Source organism: Parus major, chromosome 3, assembly GCF_001522545.3.
Source record: "Parus major isolate Abel chromosome 3, Parus_major1.1, whole genome shotgun sequence".
NCBI lineage: Eukaryota > Metazoa > Chordata > Aves > Passeriformes > Paridae > Parus > Parus major.
The window spans coordinates 8,020,431-8,037,696 of NC_031770.1; the positions used below are offsets into that span (position 1 = coordinate 8,020,431).

The 17,266-nt window shown below is 41.1% G+C and overlaps 1 long non-coding RNA gene across 5 annotated transcripts in view; it reads left to right on the top strand.

The window, feature by feature from the left end:
* Positions 1–17,266, top strand: part of LOC117244135 — a 56,055-nt gene that overhangs the window by 3,265 nt on the left and 35,524 nt on the right. The window contains exon 3 of one of the 5 annotated variants that reach the window (XR_004496645.1): positions 12,407–13,531. The exons of the other annotated variants lie outside the window; for them this stretch is intronic. This is a non-coding gene — a long non-coding RNA (uncharacterized LOC117244135). Of the gene's footprint in view, positions 1–12,406; positions 13,532–17,266 lie in introns of those variants that run through there. 5 annotated transcript variants of the gene reach the window in all.

A 17,266-nucleotide genomic window follows, 5' to 3' on the forward strand; every position in this document is an offset into this window, starting at 1 on the left:
ATAAAGTAAATTTGTTATGAACAGAGTCAGAGGAGGATAATGAGAAGTAAAATAAGCCTTTAAAAAAACATTTCCCCCAGCCCCTCCCTCTTTCCCACTGACAGTGCAGGGAGACAGGGAGTGGGGGTCTTGGTCAGTTCATCATTCAGGATCTTCCTCTGTTTCCTCAGGGAGAGGAGTCTTTTCTCTGCTATGCCATGGGGCTCCTCCCATGGGCAAACAGTCTTCCCAAAACTGTTGTGGTGTGGGTCACTTCTCCATGGGGTACAGTCCTCTAAGGTTCTACTTTGAAAGGAAGGACCTTCTCTCTCTCTATTTGGTTCTCCCACTGGACCACAGCTTTCTCTGGCATCTACTCACTCTGGTGTGAGCACTTTGCCCTGGGCAAGTGAATGGATTTTTGCATCTGCTGTGGACTTCACACATCACAAGGGGACACTTGGTTTCACCATAATCCTCACCACAGCTTGCAGAGGAATCTCGGCTCCTACCTCACCCCTCTCTTTTCCACTGACCTTGGTGCTGCCATGTTGTTTTCCCTCACATGTCCTCACTTCCTCCTCTTCTCTGACTGCAAGAGAAACTGCTGCTTGCACATCCACTGCCAACAAGTTCCACAAATTCAAAGATTTCCCATAGAGAATTTTATCTCTATGGTTCCTTGCTGGGGAATTGCTTGTCGTGCTTCCCCTGCTGCTCAGTCGGCCCTGCCACAATTGTGCAGGCAGTGGTGGCCACTTTGGCACCAGAGCTATTTAACTCTTGTGAGGTAGGGTGCTGGGAAGGGGAAACCACTGCCCTGGCCCTTTTCGCCCTCAGTGTGGCTGGCTAGGGGTAGCCAGGCAGGCAAGGCTCACTTACAAAGATGGTGGTGGCCACAGTGGCGCATTGTGGCGTGTCATGCTGGGGATGGTCCCCAAAGGGCTGCACTTTGCCCGTCCTGGAAAAAAACCTGTGCGTGCTGTTTGGATTTTCTTCTTAAATAGGTCATCACAGAGGTGTTACCAACCTTTCTAATTGGGTCTGCAGCATGGGTGTCTTCAGAGCCATCAGGAATTGGCTCTGTCAGACATGGTGGAAGTTTCTTCTCGCAGAAGCCACCTCTGTGGCCCCCCCCCCCCCCCCCCCAAAAACCAGTCTGTGTCAAACCAACACAAGTGAAGGTAAATAATGTGACCAGGACTTCAGGAGGAAAAGTTAAAATAAGGAAAAAGAAAGCATTGGCATAGAAATACAATTTCAGTAAATAGCAGTGGTGCTGATTTCTGGAAAAACAGTTAAGTCAGTATGGAAACAATTAATGCTGTCTGCTGTACCCATGAAACAGAAGTAAAGATAGCTGATGCTTCAGGATAAAGTTCTTCATCAATCACTGGTTTATTTTATTAGCATTCATAGTGCTGTGTGGTGTGATTACTTCTGATGTCTTGTGACAAGCATAATGAGAAATTTCAGGGCCAAACCCAGACCTGGCACTGGACCCACACACACAGCTCTGAATTTGGACTCTAATGTAACACATATGAAGGCATAAACCTTTCCTGAAGAAACAGATTCCACCTCAACCCCTGGCCCTCACTGAGGTTATTGCCTACATTCAGATTTATTGATAAAGCATTGCTGAAGCTGTCTCCTCTTTTAGAAATTGCCCTACAAATGATATGTTGAAAAATTGGAGGTTCCCATATTGTCTGGACTGCTCTTTATTGTGTGAACATCCTGGTTTTGCTAACTAAATGACCAAATGCTTTGCAGCCAGATGGTATTGATTCCTTACAGTTGTGTTCACATATCAGATGTAGATATTGTATTCCACTTCCCATTACATCTGAAAATGACTGAGCCTGATTGACAATATGGCATTCACATTGAGATGTTTGCTTTGTGAAAACTGACTGCTGCTCAGAATTATTTTGTATTATTAACTCTTTTACATTGCCCCTGCTGTTTGATCAGTTTGTTTCTCTTTGTTCTAAGCCATATGTGTTTTCAAAACTAATACTTACACACCTTTCAAGGCCTTTGATTGCTGTACAAAAGATGATGAATCTCTAGGGGATCTAACTATGTCCTGGAGCATACAACCTAATGAGAAAAATAAGTTCAAAATACCAAAGTATGGTGCTCTGATATTCTATCTCCTAGCTTTCAAATTCAAATGAAAAACGAAAAGGATCTGCTGTGATGAAGCATTAGCTGCATGAATAGCAAGTCTAACTCCAATATTCCCAAGAGGCACTGTATTTAACAGTGCAGTGCCATTGCTTCTGGATTTCTCATCAGTTCTTTGTACACTTTCTGTAGATGGTAAATACCCCGTTTTGTTTGTGAGAGGAGAAAGAATGTTGTTTCAAGGCCTTTTTTTGAGGTTTTTTTTTAAGGTTCTCAAAAGCTTTTTGAATGCTGTCTCTGTGAAAGAATTAGGGGGAAGGAACAATTATTCTTGAGCTGTGAATAATGCTGGATTTGCACAAGAGTGAATATACCCCAGATTCTTTTGAACCTTGCCATAGCTATGATGAAGGGGATCACTTAAGGGTAGAAAAAGGAGACAATCTGTGTGTGACTTGAAAAATTGCTATTTCCTCCCTTCCCTAAGTCTCCAGCCTATCTGGAAATGAAGATAGCAGTATATCTCTGTGCCTTTTACTTTTGCTCTTCTGCCATCTTCTACCAAATGGTAGGTACCCTCAAGTGTAAAGGTACAGCCATAGGAGGAACAAGGTAAGGACACCATCACCAAAATTACAGCATCAAGGATAAACTTTTCTGTCAGTTGCTTGGAAATACAGAGTGTAGGTCTAGGAGGATGTAGTAAGCTGGGTCTTTCTGTGGCATCAGCAGGAAGCTGCTTTAGCCAAGGGAAAAAGGATGAAAGCCTTGCTTCTGTTCAGAGTAGAGGTGCTTCATCTCACTGTTCCTCACTGGCTTTTAATCCTCTTCCCCAAGATGAAGCACAAAATGATGCCTCTCTTGACAAGGGGACAGTTGAATAATGAGGGCAAGAAGTTACTCTATTCATGTTCAAAATGACTGTAAGAGCTTCCCTTCCCTGAAAAGTGACCAATGTTTCTTTTTGCTATTTTTGGGTGACTTTTTGTTGTTGTTTTAGCCAGCTGCACTACTTTTAGTCTATCATAGACTCAGTTTGGTTCAGTGCCTTGATATCATGGCCCAACTAGACATGATAAATATTCACAAGCTCATGAACAGTACACAGAAGCTAAGACTTGACTTTTTTTTCTGTAAAGCTATGGAATATCAACTCTCTGTGCAGGTACTACAGCGTTTTTAGGAAAATGTGGTATGAAAATTGACCAATAAGATACAGTTTTCTTGTCTATTGTGAACCAAGAAAAAGCACTTCTTAATGCAGATCTGGTAAATATGTTAAATCTGATATAAAAGGCTTTCCTGGCACAGGTAAAAAAAATATTTCACTGGTGCATTTGTGTGCAAGCTGCATGCATGTGATGTTTTTTATTTTGAAACTTTTTCTGCACAAAGGATTTTGTAACAGTGCAATAAAACAATCATGCCCAGCCATCTTGAGCCAGAAAATGATATTTAATTTTTGTTGGTGGCAATAACCACTGTTTTAAACTCCCAATTTAAATAAAATAAATAACTTCTAAGAAATAAATAACATCTAGGTATTCTTAGTGCCTAAGATGAGTACCTTCTGTCCTTCAATATATTTATCCTCACCTCACCCCTCTGAAAGGATATATCCCCACTTGTGCAATTGGGGGTTACATTTCAGAAAAGATAAATAATACACAGCTGAGTAACAAGTCTTTATGGGAAATGCCAGTTAAACTTGTTTCTTCAGGAGCTACCTCCAAACTCAGACCTGTCCAAATCACTAGAGATCAAAACCCAAAACTGATTAAAAGATAACAGGACCGTGCTTAGCATCTTTGGCATTAAGAAGCTCCTACTATGCCCAGTGGCTGCAAAAATACGTTAACTGGATAGTTACATTGCAAAAGAGATTACCCCCTGATTTAAGAAATGCAGGGAATGCCAGATCCCTTTTTCCAGGGCTAGCCATAATCAAATTCCTTTCTTTACTGCTTTTTGTAATCCCACTAATTGAGATCACCCAAAATGTTACCATGAGCTGAAGTCAGTGTCCATTAAAAATCCCATTTATATTCCCTGTGAAAACACATGGCCTTCAAAAGTGTTTGATTTCATTGGACCTTCTCATCTGTTTGTCATTTAAAGTTCAGGCCATTTTCCATATTTTTATCAAATGCTGCCTCATATGGAAGTCTGGCAAATGAGTTTGCAAAGTAACTTATTTGAAGTTATAAATAATCTAATGCTTGCCTAAAGTTGACCTCTCTGTACAATAATATACAAATTAATGTCTGAAGCTGAGGGACAGACAGTTCTCTAGAACTGCCTTGTTAGTTAAAGGCAGGGTTGCACTTGTACCCTTACAACACTTGTGGTTATTCCCACTGGTGCAGATCAGGCCATGAGGTAGGAAGGATTTGGAGGAGGAAGCAAGGCAGAACCTGTAACACTGGTTAAAAAAAGAGCACAGCAGCTCTTTTAGGCACAGGAATTGACTCTGCCATCACTCCCAAATGCCCTCTTGTTTATCAATTTAAAAATCTCTGGTGAGTAGGCAAATTTGTTTTGCTGTCACATTTGTTCCTTCAATGTCTATTCAAATTAAAGTCTGGTCTCTCTTACATTTCCTGTTATGATGGGGAAGTGTTTGGGAACCTACTGGTTCATGGCTCATTGGAGGATGCACAGGGGGCCCATAGGGTGCCAGGGCCACCCCTGAGACTTCAAAATTTTTTTGGAGAGATTCAGCTGTCAAGGTGCTATTCATCCAGTGAATTAGCAGGCACAGACGAATTCTTGTATGCTTTTTCATTTCTTTGGGTGGAGAGAATGGATCAGCCTTAGCCATTCTGCATCTCTCTAACAAGGCAATCCCTGTCTGTTTTATGCTTCCCTGCCACTCATCTGTGACTCAGACTTTTGCAATGGGAGGTCCAGCAATTTGTAGCAGCAATTTTTGACTCTTTTTACCCTGCCTGAAAAATGAGGATGGTCCTACACAGCCCCTGCTGGTTTCCTTAGTATCTTATTCTGTAGAGTATTCTGTAGTGTATACTTAATTTTGGTGTTAGCAGTTAGCTTTATACTGCAGAAGTGCCTTTGAGCCTGGCTTGGGGTCAGACTCAAACCATCCCATCCACATAATTGATTCCTTAAGTAGGGCTGGTTTGTTGTTATTCCACTGGTAAACCTGACAGATGGGAGCCTAGGCTGACTCCTGTGCTTCTGGAGCAGCTCTGCTGAGCCAACTTGCCCAGTTAGTTAGAGCTACAAATTTGTTGAAGTTCCTTGGGTGCCCCATCATCCCATTCCTCTAGTCTGCCAAGGGACCACATTTCATCAGCAGCATGGGCAGGTGAGCTTGAAATTTGGGGTAGAATTTCAAAGTGCTTATCAGTGAGTTCTGGACATTAGCTATAAGGTAATTGGAGCTCTTTGGATGTCAGGTCACTCCCAGAACTGACCAGCTGAGATACACCAAAGATGTAACAAACAGGAGTGTTGGAGTGGAAAGATGCTGCTCAGTTTTCAACAGAGCTGCAAAATCTTGCTTCTGAAATCTTTCCATGTGAATTCTTATCAGTGTGACACTACACTTGGTTGAGCTTCTTTTGCTCTTAGGCACCTGTCTCATGCTGATTACGTTTTTAACATATTAGTTAAAGGACCTAAACATTTTTGGAGGTTATTGGCACCTGAAATTAAAGTGTATTGTTATCTCCTCTCTCAGAAAGAGAGGACTCTGCTAATGTGAAGCTCTTGAGCAGAGTTTTATTTTTCCTTTTCTTCTAATCAACTTCAGACATAAAGTACTGTCAGTGAATGACCATATTTGCTAATTAAATTGAGACTTGAATGACCAGGGTAGCACTCCAGTTATCATTATGCTTCCACTTGATGGATTATATTTCAAGTTATTCTAGAGACTTTCTTAATGGCAATCAAGTTAGTGGAACCTTGATCTTACCACTGTGTATCCTTTTGCTTAACTCAAGCAGGTGCCCAAATGGAGTCCAGCAAACCTTTCCTTATTGTCTTTTTGTTGTTTTTGTTTTGTGTTCACACAGCAAGCATTTAGAGGAGTGGGAGAAACTCCATATCACGTAAGGTAAAATGCCAGTATCCTGGTTCCCAAGAGCAGACACTAATATTTCATATGCTAAGAGAACCAGAGTCTATTCACATCAAGAAAAATGTCCTTTCCTGTTGTGAGAGCTCTTTTATCTTTTTTTAATACACCTTAAGACTGAGTAAGTTTTCTTACTCCTTGGGGAGCAGATCTGTGCATGTAATTCAGCATTTCATGTTGTGCATGACAACAAAGATACTAAAAGATTAGTATCTTTTCTAAATTTGTATATGCAAAGCTACAGGTGGTCTCCAAACACAGTGTTGTAAAGATTTTTTGGGAAGATTTATATGAAGATTTTGCATAACCATGTTGAGGTTTAGGAGTTCTCCCTCTATTTATTTCTGTTAGAGAATTTTCTCCATACTTTGTTGGTAAGAGATAATAACGGTAGGGTACTTAGGAGAGATAAAAGAAGTTTCCCTGGGAAGGATGCGGCTTGCTACCCTCTTAGCTGGGAGATTTTTCATGGAGGGGCAGAGAGACTGTGAGAACTGGGCTGGGGAAAAGGGGTTGGGGCAGCTCCTGGATCTCTCGTGCTCTCTGGGCATTCTGAGGGGAAGGAGGCTGTGGTCGCTGTGGGGAGAATTCCCCACCACTGCAGGGTTCTGTTTTCTGCTGCCTTCTCCTAACATGAGTGGAGCTCTGCTCCTAAGAGCGGCCAATGCACTGCGACCTTACTAACACCCAGCCTCACCAAACAAAGGACCCTTCACCATCTGCTGGGGTGCCTCAGGGGAAACCCCAGGATCCTGGAGCCCCTTTCCCCTCCCAGGGAGCCTCTCCCTGCCTTGTTTGGGAGCTGCCACTGCCCAGCCCTGTGGCTTCTCTGCCGCTGTTCGCTACAGGGTGGCCTGCCCACCCTGTCTGCTGGAAAAGCCTGAGGTTCCAGCTACAGCTGCAGAGTTTGATACATTTTGTTGACTACTCCAGTATCTGCTGGTCCCTGCCGTTCCATCTTGCTGTTTCCAAGCTTCCTGCTGCAGATTTTGCAAAGGAAGCTCCTTTTCCATCCCTTCCGCCCGCCCGCCATTCCCGTGTGAGGGGAACGCGGCCGAGCTGGCGGCACAGCGCCCCCTGGCGGCGCGGGGGAACCATCGCACCCGCCCTGCCCGGCCGGGAGCCACCAGCGCCCCTGGCGGCTGCGAGCGGAACTGCAGCCAGGGGAAAGCGCCCGCAGCCAGGAGAGCCTGGGACTGCGTTTGTGGTTCCGCTTGTTGGCACTGCTGGCACTGCTTGTCTGCCTTGTTAGATATATTTATACTCTATAAAGGAGTGTTATTCCTTTTCCCATATCTTTGTCTTCGAGCCCCTTAATTTCAAACTTATAATAATTGTGAGGGAAGGGGGTCACATTTTTCATTCCAAGGGAGGCTCCTGCTTTCCTTAGCAGACGCCTGTCTTTCAAACTAAGACACCCCAAAATACAAAAAGTTATAATTTGATATTTACAAATATTACATCTACATTTTGGTTAATAGTTTTCATGTTAGTCTCTGAAATAGTTTAGACGTTATTTGATCTTCTGTAAATTTAAATGTAATCACAAAACCTCCAAGACTGGAGTTTTACAAAATAGCAACAAATATTCAAGCTTTGTAATAATAAACACAAGGATTGACAACAATTGCTTTCCTTAACCCAGTGAGAATAATGTAAAGCCACGTGTCTGTAACACAGGTAAGTCCCAAATAGGTAGGTGAGCAGGCAGAGGAGTTTCTGAGCTCTTTGTCAGCCACCTGGTGTTCTGAGGATCCTGGCTGATAAACACAGCCTTCCCCATCTGTAGATGGAGAGTTATAATTAATTACCATGACATTGATAAATTTCTTTTATGATCTTCTCTTAATCCAGTGGTGCATCTGCATCAAGTCCTCTGTTCACTCTTCTGACATGAAGAGTCTATTTATAGGCTTAGATTCATGTTTCATTTGAAAAAAAGGATGGTTCCCAGGAAAATGTGTGCTCTAGCTCTGCGTTTGCACTGGGCTTTGTCAGACATTACATAAGAGCTTTGCTCATATTGGCCTCCTGCTCCTGGCTTTTTAGATCATTCTTTGTATTATGTTTCCAGTGCATGTAGATAATTTAATTTAACGTTTTTCTAAATGCCAACATGCAGGAAGGCTGACCTTATAAGATCATAATTAGAATTATTTATATACTGAAAAAATGTAACTGATTTGGAATTACTGGAAAATGTGAGATTTTAATTTTTTTTAAGAATTAGTTTTACTGGAATGGAATTAAGTTAAAGTCTTAATTATTTTTCAACTTTTACCTTATGCTAACCTTCTCCTTGAGCATGTCATTTCTTTGACTATATGTAAAGTTCCCTTTGGCAGCAATGGCTATCCTCTTTATTGCTTTATTTCACTAAGCCTCTAAGTTCTAATAGATTATGTTAACAGGCTTAAAAACTTGTGTGAATAATGTCTGCAGGTTACTGAAGCTAATGTAGATTTGTGTCTTGGTAGCTATGAAATAAACAGAGCCTCCATCCTTGTTGTACTAGATACCATTTATACTATTAACCACTGCAGCCTGCCTTGCCTGGGAGATAAATGTGATCATTGGTGAGCAATTAGAAAACAGTTTTGTGGAGATCTGGACTTTGTGTAGCAGCCTACCGGGGCAAAGAAGCAGCCTATTTTCTGAAGGTCAGAATGTGTCATGAGGGGATGAGCTCACACTGGAGAAAGAAACTCAAATTTAATGAATCTGTTTTGGTGATGTGGGAAGAGAGGAGGCAAAAGGCTCTTTTTTGGTGATGCAAGTTTGTTGACACTTGGCCACAGACATTTTGATGCCTGAAAGCTGATCACAGGGAGTTTTGTTTTTATTTGCATATTTATAGATATATTAAAAAAAAAACAACTGGTCAGTCTGAGTTTCAAGGAAAGGCAATGTTTTGATGTAACACAATATGGCACATATACTTCTGTGCTTTTATATGTGTTCCAATATATGCAACAAATACATGAGACCAACAAAGATAAACCTCCAGGCTGCTTGTTTGACAATTTACTTCATTTTAAAATTTCAAAAAGTATGAAAATACTAAGAGGAAAAACACTGAGTGGTCATTTCTGCTCCAGAAATTAAAACCCATAAAAATAGTATCAAAGCTTGCCTTTGCTACCCTGCACAGAAATGTAAAGGACAGGTTTAATGCCATGCTCAGGACTGGAGATGAGTAGTGAAATGACATCAGCCTGTCTTAACTTCAGTTTTGGGTCAAGCCTAACCTCAGCTATGGACCTCCAGAAACTAAGGAAAATACTAGTATGGAGACATTTTAATATCACACAACGTACATGGTGTAAGCATCTAGGATGGAGATGAAGATAAGGTGTTAAATATTTAAAGATTGAAGGCTCTGTATAGTCTCTCTCTTTCAAAAGGTAAATTAGCAGTAGCATTTATGGCAACAGCAGAGGTTCTATATAGCCATGTAAATTCCTAACCCTGCTTTCAGTCTTGCCATGGTATTGGCCTTTTTAAAGTTCCATGAAAATAAGATTTTAGTACAATTCTAAGTTTCTCAGAGAAATTTGCTCTTTTTCCAGTTTCTGAATTTTCTCACTTTTAATGTTATAATCTGTCTCCTTAACTGTGGGTTAGGACTAAAACATCAGACTTTTTTCACAACATTAGGCTTTCGTGGTATTTTTCCTGCTATTTTGTAAATTTTAGCATCATCTTCTGAGGCTTTTTGGGCACCTTTTAGCATTGTTACTGGGAGATGGGTGGATGTTTGGATGAATCATAGTCCAGGCTCTTTTGAGAAGCTATTTTCTGTGATGGAAACCACTGAGTTGTACCATTTTTTTTTCACTAGGCTGCTGTACAAGCTTCATGCTTGAAGCTTGAACTCAAGCTTGTCAGACTGACCAGTTTGGGTGTTTAAATTCAAACTCCTATCCTACATCTCAGGACATTTTTAGCATTTGATGATTCAGCTGTGAGTGGTCTGGACAAAACCAAAAGGTTGTGGCAGCCTAATTCAGAACAAATTATTTCAATCCACTATGTTCTGTAGCAGGCAGCAATCCTTTGACTTACATGAACAGAAGAAATGGGATAACTGGGCTGGACATAAAGCTTAGAGAGTAGTGGCAGGAAAGAGCCTGACTTCTCTGAAACCAGATCCTGTCCTGACCCAGATTAATTACTCAGGAGTTCTTCCCACAACCAAATTCCTGCTGTCAGTGTGTCCAGCACTGCCTGCCAGGCCTGCCAATGAAAATAGAGCAGTTGTAAACCCTGAGAATTATCCCCGTGGCTGGATGTAGTGTCCTATCAAATAATTATCGTGTGATTGGGCCCCTAGTGCTTTCCAGCTTCTCTGGTTCCCCTGATGAAATATTAATATGCTTTCAACATTTAAGGTTATTATTCTTGTGTGCTACACTTCAGGCGTATCTTTCTCTGCAGCCATCAAATGCTTTATAGAGCCAAAATACCCCGTACAGGAGAACAGATCTTTATGTCTTCCAAGACAGCCTTATAATGAATGCCCTTAGTTGAATCATTATGCTAAATAATCAGCAGTGCCTTAAATACCCTAATATGGGCTGAAGCAAGTGTAATGCAGTATGAAGTACACAGCTTTTCCCAGAAGAATTGATTCTTTCATCTCCAGCTTAGTAAGTAGAGCTGGGGACCTGCTGGAAGCCTGGCTTGCATGTTAACTTGCCATGAACAGCACACAGCTGTCCCATGCTGGGGTGGGGGCTGGCTCCAGGCTGCTGCGTGGGAGAACAGAGATATCCTTTGGATAAGCATGGAAACAAGGGGTTAGACTTCCTCAAATAATGCACTTTTGATAGCCAGCAAGGTGTATTTTTAAGCCCAGTTCCAGGTTTTTCAACAATCTCAGGTTCTTTTCCAAAATTCTCTGAAGCTCCTCAAGAGGAATGAAGCAGGTTTATTTGATTCTCTTATGCTTGGGCTTAAGAAGTTCACTTCTGAGTTTTCTTCCTTAACAGGGCAAGAAATGCACAATTAAAAAAAAAAAGTTGCTTTCTGATAATCATCCACTTTCAAGAGCTTGAAATTGAATGCAGAACAAAACAAAACACAAGTGTTAGGAGACCTGCAGCAGAACCTGCAGGCTGGCAATATTTTTATGAATGAATGAGTGAATGAATCCAGGCTTTTCTCAGCATGCAACTTGCTCATGGTAGCGATTCCTCACACATAGGTATTTGGCTGTGCAGGTTTTAGCTCTTGCCAGCTTTTCTGGAAAGCATATTATCTGCCTTGATGTCTGAAATTCCCTGAGGATTACCCAAAGAGAGCTCTTAAAGTGGCACTATTTTGCTAATTAGTAAGGCCAACTGTTGTCTGGCTGAATTGTCTGCACTAACAACGGGCTATCTCTCCAGTTTTAATTCTAATGCTAACAGAGCACACTGTGATTATGCTAATAATTCTGGCTTTCCTACATAAGGACATATGTGAGGTGTGCTGCATTTTCTAATTGTTTCATTCTAGCCCTGCTCATCCCTGTACATGGGTCTTATTCTGCTGAAAAGGACAGGTCAGCCTAGTTGGCATTGCCTCAGCAGGCATCATTTTTGGGGATGGAAAGCAAAGGAGAAACAATAGCTTTAGCCATCATTTAATTGTTGCTGTTTAGTTTGGTTACTGATAAGGCCACTCATGAAATGGTAGTTGAGCACCTCAAGGTCAGCATTGCTTGGGATTAGTGTGAAAGACCCCAAGTCAGAGAAGACATTGAGCAGTTCTCAGGTGCTGGTTAAGAGCCCATCACTCCAGGTTTTTCCTCCTGGCTGGGAATGTGCCAAGAGGTTTGTCAATAAAGCCATCTTTTCTGAGGGTGGAGGGCAAATTGCTCCCTGAGAAACTGTAGCTTGTGATTGAGCTTCTCAAGAGAAAGAAAGTAGCTCCTCCTCCCAAAACAGAGAAACCAAAACCACAAGCTCTCTATAGCCAAAATCTGGCTGAGACGTGGAGTTTGTACTTCTTAATATTTTTTTCTTCAGTAAATGGTGAAATCTTTTTTTGGTTTGTTTGTTTTTGTAGCAGTATTAGGTACAGGTATTAGGTTGAATGTTGCTTATGAATTAGGTTGAATGCTGCAGAGTAAAGTTGACTGACATAAGAATGTTTTTATTGTGGTGTTAATTTTAAATCTAGCCCTCAAAAATAATCTCTCCCTCATAGAGACATCCATGACTGGACACATCTGCCTACACTGAGCTGTTTTCCTGCAAGCTGGCTGAAGCCCAGGCTCTGGTATGTGGTACCAGTACTGTATTGAATCTTTGTAGCATCATAATCGTTCTACAAAGGACAGCTTTCTGCCAGAAGGAAAAAAAAGTGGCACAGTGTACTGAAATTCATGCTGCTGGGTCTTGCTCTGCATGTGCAATGTGTGCAGAGGCACAAGGAAAGGGACACAGCTGCAAGAAGATGATTTTACATGAAACAGGACTGGGGCTGAGATGGACAACCAAGATTTGGTGTTACTGTACTTCACACAAGCACAGACTCTACACACACAGTAGCTGTACCTGCAGGAGACCTGGCCATCTCTCTGTCTCCTGTGTCTCTTTGAGGTCCCTTTGCTTTGTGCACATGGCTCACCCCACCTTCAGCAGGGGGTGATCAGTGTCCAGGTAGTTTTGGCTTTAAAGGGGATTGCAGGTGGGCATGGAGCCAGAAGGGAGAGCATTTCTTTCTGCCACAATAATGTACAGAGCCCTTCATGAGATGCTAGTGAAAAATTGCTGACACCCCCTTGGTGTCTGTACCCAAGTGTTGCTGCCCCTGCTAGTGGTCCATCATAAAGTTTTATAAATCACCTTGAGAGCTGGTGAAAATGCACATAATATTTACAGGATAAGCATTATTGAGAGTACTGTGGGATTCCTCTCTTGATGATAAAATTCTGTATATCATCCCTCTTGGGCTGATGTCCATAAGTAGTGGTTTTCCTGACACAAAATTTATCCCAATCTTTATGGCATTCAGACCCAACAGTGCAACCAAAATTACAGTTTTGGCATTGTGACTGAGTTCTGCTGTTTTCCTGGCAGTTTAAACCAGATTGTTAGCAAAATAGCTGTTTGTTACAGGTTTTGTTTATAAGTTGCTTTTTTATTTCTTAATGTTAGTTAAGGACATAAAAATGAGAAGCCAAAATATAGGTATTTATTTGATTGACAGTAATGGCTCTGAGAGAAGCCATTTAAATGTTATTTACATATTATTTGAAGCCATAATAAGTGATCATGTCAATCCATAGCACCTCATTGTTATTAAAGGAGTCTGCAATAGTGTAAGTCATAATGGTGTTATGCAAATCAAGCACATTTTAAAAAACTTTTGTATGAACATTACTGTACAAGCAAGGCAGCAAAGTTTTCTGCATCAGACACACTCTGTCATTTTAAATTTAAAATGCACAATGTGTATTTGTGATTAATATCTCTGCAAAGCTCTCTAATAAGGACCGGACTCAGCAAATGCTGAATGTGTAAGTCCTTCCTGATTTAAACAAATGTTTCAGCATGTAGGACTTTACTAATGTTACCTTGCTGAACTCAAACCAACTATTACCCTAGGATGGATAGAAAATGAAAATATATTTTCTCCTCTCCTTACAAAAATTTCTCCCTTAGAACAGCCTTTGGATGTTGAGATTTGGTAAGGCTTGGATGAAAAGGGGCTTAGGGTATGGTTTAACAAGGAAATGCTGGAAGATTTCAGCATTTGTAATGGTGGCAAATGATATTTTTCTGTAAATGGTCTCCGAGTATGTAGTTCTACAGCAGTAAATACACAGCTGAGTGATTATCTTGGCTGGCCATATGGTTTTGGAGCAAATGACTGCTCCAAGGCAGGTGCTCAGCTTCCTCACCAAGACAGAGATTATTAGAATGGTGTTGTCTAAGCTCTTTTGTAAATAGACCTGAGTACAGATACAGGATTATGAACCCCCTTTCTCTGTCCAGAACACTCAAAAGCCACCTGGCTGGCCAAAATACAGCTTGAGGAAAATCTAGCTCAGAGCTGTATAATCAAAAAAAGGATGGATGGGTCCTATCCCTGAGCATGTGATGAGAATGAGGCCTCCCAGACATGAAGTGTAACTACTGCTACTCTTCTGGGTAAAAGCATCAGTGGCTAAGAAAAAATTAAGCTAAGCTGCTGTGCAAGTGTTTCCTTGCAGTCACTGGAACACATGGCTTATCCAACCTGCACAACCTGGGGAACCAGAGCCTCTTTCTGGAAAATCTCAGTGTGGTACTAGAGACATCTTGAAGGAAAAGTGAATCTGTTTTTCAGCAGTATCCTCCTAAGGTGCAGAGTAAACATTTTCTTGCAGATATTCACATCAGTGTCTGAGCAAAAGGTTGAGTCCCACCAGAGGCTGAGGAGGTATTCCAGCCATTCTTTTCCCTGTGTAGTGGGACCATTAAATGTTTCATGGGAGCCCACAATACCCTCTTGCAGTATGTCACTTGAAAAAATTACCACAGTCATAAAATTGTCATGTAGGGTTTCCTTTGAGTCTGAGAAAATATGTTCTCTCTGTCTGTCAGTCCTGTTCCAAGTTTGTTTTTTGTTCATTTTGTGATTTGGAGTTTCTTGGCAGAGATGTGCCTCCCTATTTCTGCCACTGTTTTCCCTTCTTTTTTATGAGCACACATTCACACATGTGTGCATGACTGATGAAAAAAAAGTGTAGGGAACAGTCTCACTGGCCTAGACAGCATGCTGTCAGCACCATTTGAAGCCAAACTTGCCTGAATTTTTTTCTTTTTTTTTGGCTGTGCAGATTCCTAAAACATTGAAGAAAGCAAAGCCAGAAATGTATTTTAACCAAACGAGGCTGCATTCTTTCATTTCAGCTGTCCCATGAGATTTGGCCAGTCCCTCAGGATAGGTTTATAGAGGGATTCCTGCAACTGGCTACCAAAAACGTGGCTTTGGAGTGTCCAGCAAGATCTGGATAAAGCTGCTGTGGTGTGCCAGCTGCACACCCTGCAAGGCACTGATATGATGAGGAACTGCAGGGTCTGACACAGACACCTTGCACTGACTAAACATTCACTTCTCAGGCTACATTCCTGTGCCTTGGGGAGCCTGCAACCCCTTCAGGATGCACTGACATAACTTCCAGTTGTGTTGATGATAGAGATCATGCATACTTTGGATTTTGTGGGTGTCTGACTTTAAAATACACCTGGTTCTGTTTTGCTCTCTAATGAAGCTTGACTGCTGAGAAGCAAGCTGTGACCAAAATGCATTGTGCATGAGAAGATGCCTCCAAAAAATACCACCCAAACTCCAACAAAACCAATCCTAAACACTACCCCCTTTTGAATTTCTTCCTGCCCTTATTAGCTCCATTTGATTTCCAGTCCCAGTCTGCCAAAAGATTTGGATTCCTGTCCAGGCAGTTTGGAAGAGCATTAATACTCAGATAAATAAAAGCAACAGGCAGCTAAAGCTGCTGTGAACTAATGGCAGGACACTTGAAAGTGCTGTATTTCAGATAATGGTGTCAGTTTCAGAAAGACATGCAAACTGGTTTAATCAAATGTTATACTTTAGGAAATTCCTGACCATTGGGAAGGAGATTGCATAGGAGAATTTAAAAGACTGGGAGTTTCTGGCTTTATTTCTGCACTGCTGATAAGCAGCAATTTTTGCAGAAGGGGGAGAAGTAACCCTCTGCAATAAAACCATTTTCATAATACCATGGGAATGAGTTATTGCTTGAGGTGAGGCACAGTTTCTAATGGCTGCCTAAGCTTTCATCTCCATCTTTCATGGGCTAGTCAGACATTTTTATAGTGCTGACACAAAAAGAGAGCATTTATGTTGCTTCCATTCTCCATCTGTCAACAGTTAGGTTAAAGTGCCACTACAGGAATACTTTTCATCTGATTTCCATTCCAACGTGGTTCATCAATATACTGTATTTGAGCCATGCCAGTTCTCAAGGTCCTAATCACATATTTTTTATGCACCATTAATGGTTAGCCAATGGGAGACAAAAGTCTGTCTTTTTAATGTGAAGAGGGTGGTATTTACTTTTATTGTGAATTTTTCTGATGTACCTCCTGTACAGTTTTCTGAGCTATCAAGAGCTGGCTTTCAGTAAATAGTGTGAAAAGTCAAAATATGTCAGGCCAGAGAGGAAGTGGATTTTCATTTGTCTTGTATGAGATACATCCATAAACACCAATAATTGATTAACAATTTGGGCATCAGGTAGGAGCAAAAGGGAAAGAACTGTCATAATCCCTGTTTTACTTATCATTCCTTTCAGCTAATGAACTGAGTTTTATTAGTGGCAGAGACCAGAAAAAGGTTATTTAGTGCAGAAACTTAGAGATTTTCATGATAATCTTGAGGTCTTATTCTGTGTTTAGTGCAGTTGTAAGTTTGGACAGGGTAAGAGTGTAGATGTGTTGGTAACAAATCCAGAGAAAGGTTGCTATAACAGAAAATCCAGCTACAAGGGCAAGAATTATTACCTGTATTTTTGACACATTTTTTCTAGGCTTATATCTAGGATTATTCTTGCAAATCCTGGTGTGATTTTTTTGTTTGTTTGTTTTTAATTGCTTTTTATTTTATTTTTTTTAAATCTAGGGTTTCATGTTTTTTTCCTGGTTGGTCTTTACTTTACTTGTAGAATAGCACCTGGACCCAAGTACCCCCAAATACAGCTTCTTTCACTCACATGGAGAACAAAAAAGCTATTCCAGACCACTTCAGTGTATCTGTTATACAAGACAATATGTTCCAAAAATATCCTCTCTGTGCTGAGAAAGAGGTGGTTGGAGGATGACAAACTTATTTTAAATTAGAGGAAAAAAAAAAAAAAAAGAAAAAAATCCCTAAAGAAAGGGGAAAAAAAAAAGTTAAGACTGAAGAGGGGGAAAACAATCTGTTTTTAACAGGATTTTCTTCCAAGTACCTCTGTCCCTTGGGTATGCAATATTCACTTAGACTAAATTTCTTCCAGCTTTCTCTCAGATTTTGAGAGCCTCATTTTTCTCCAGC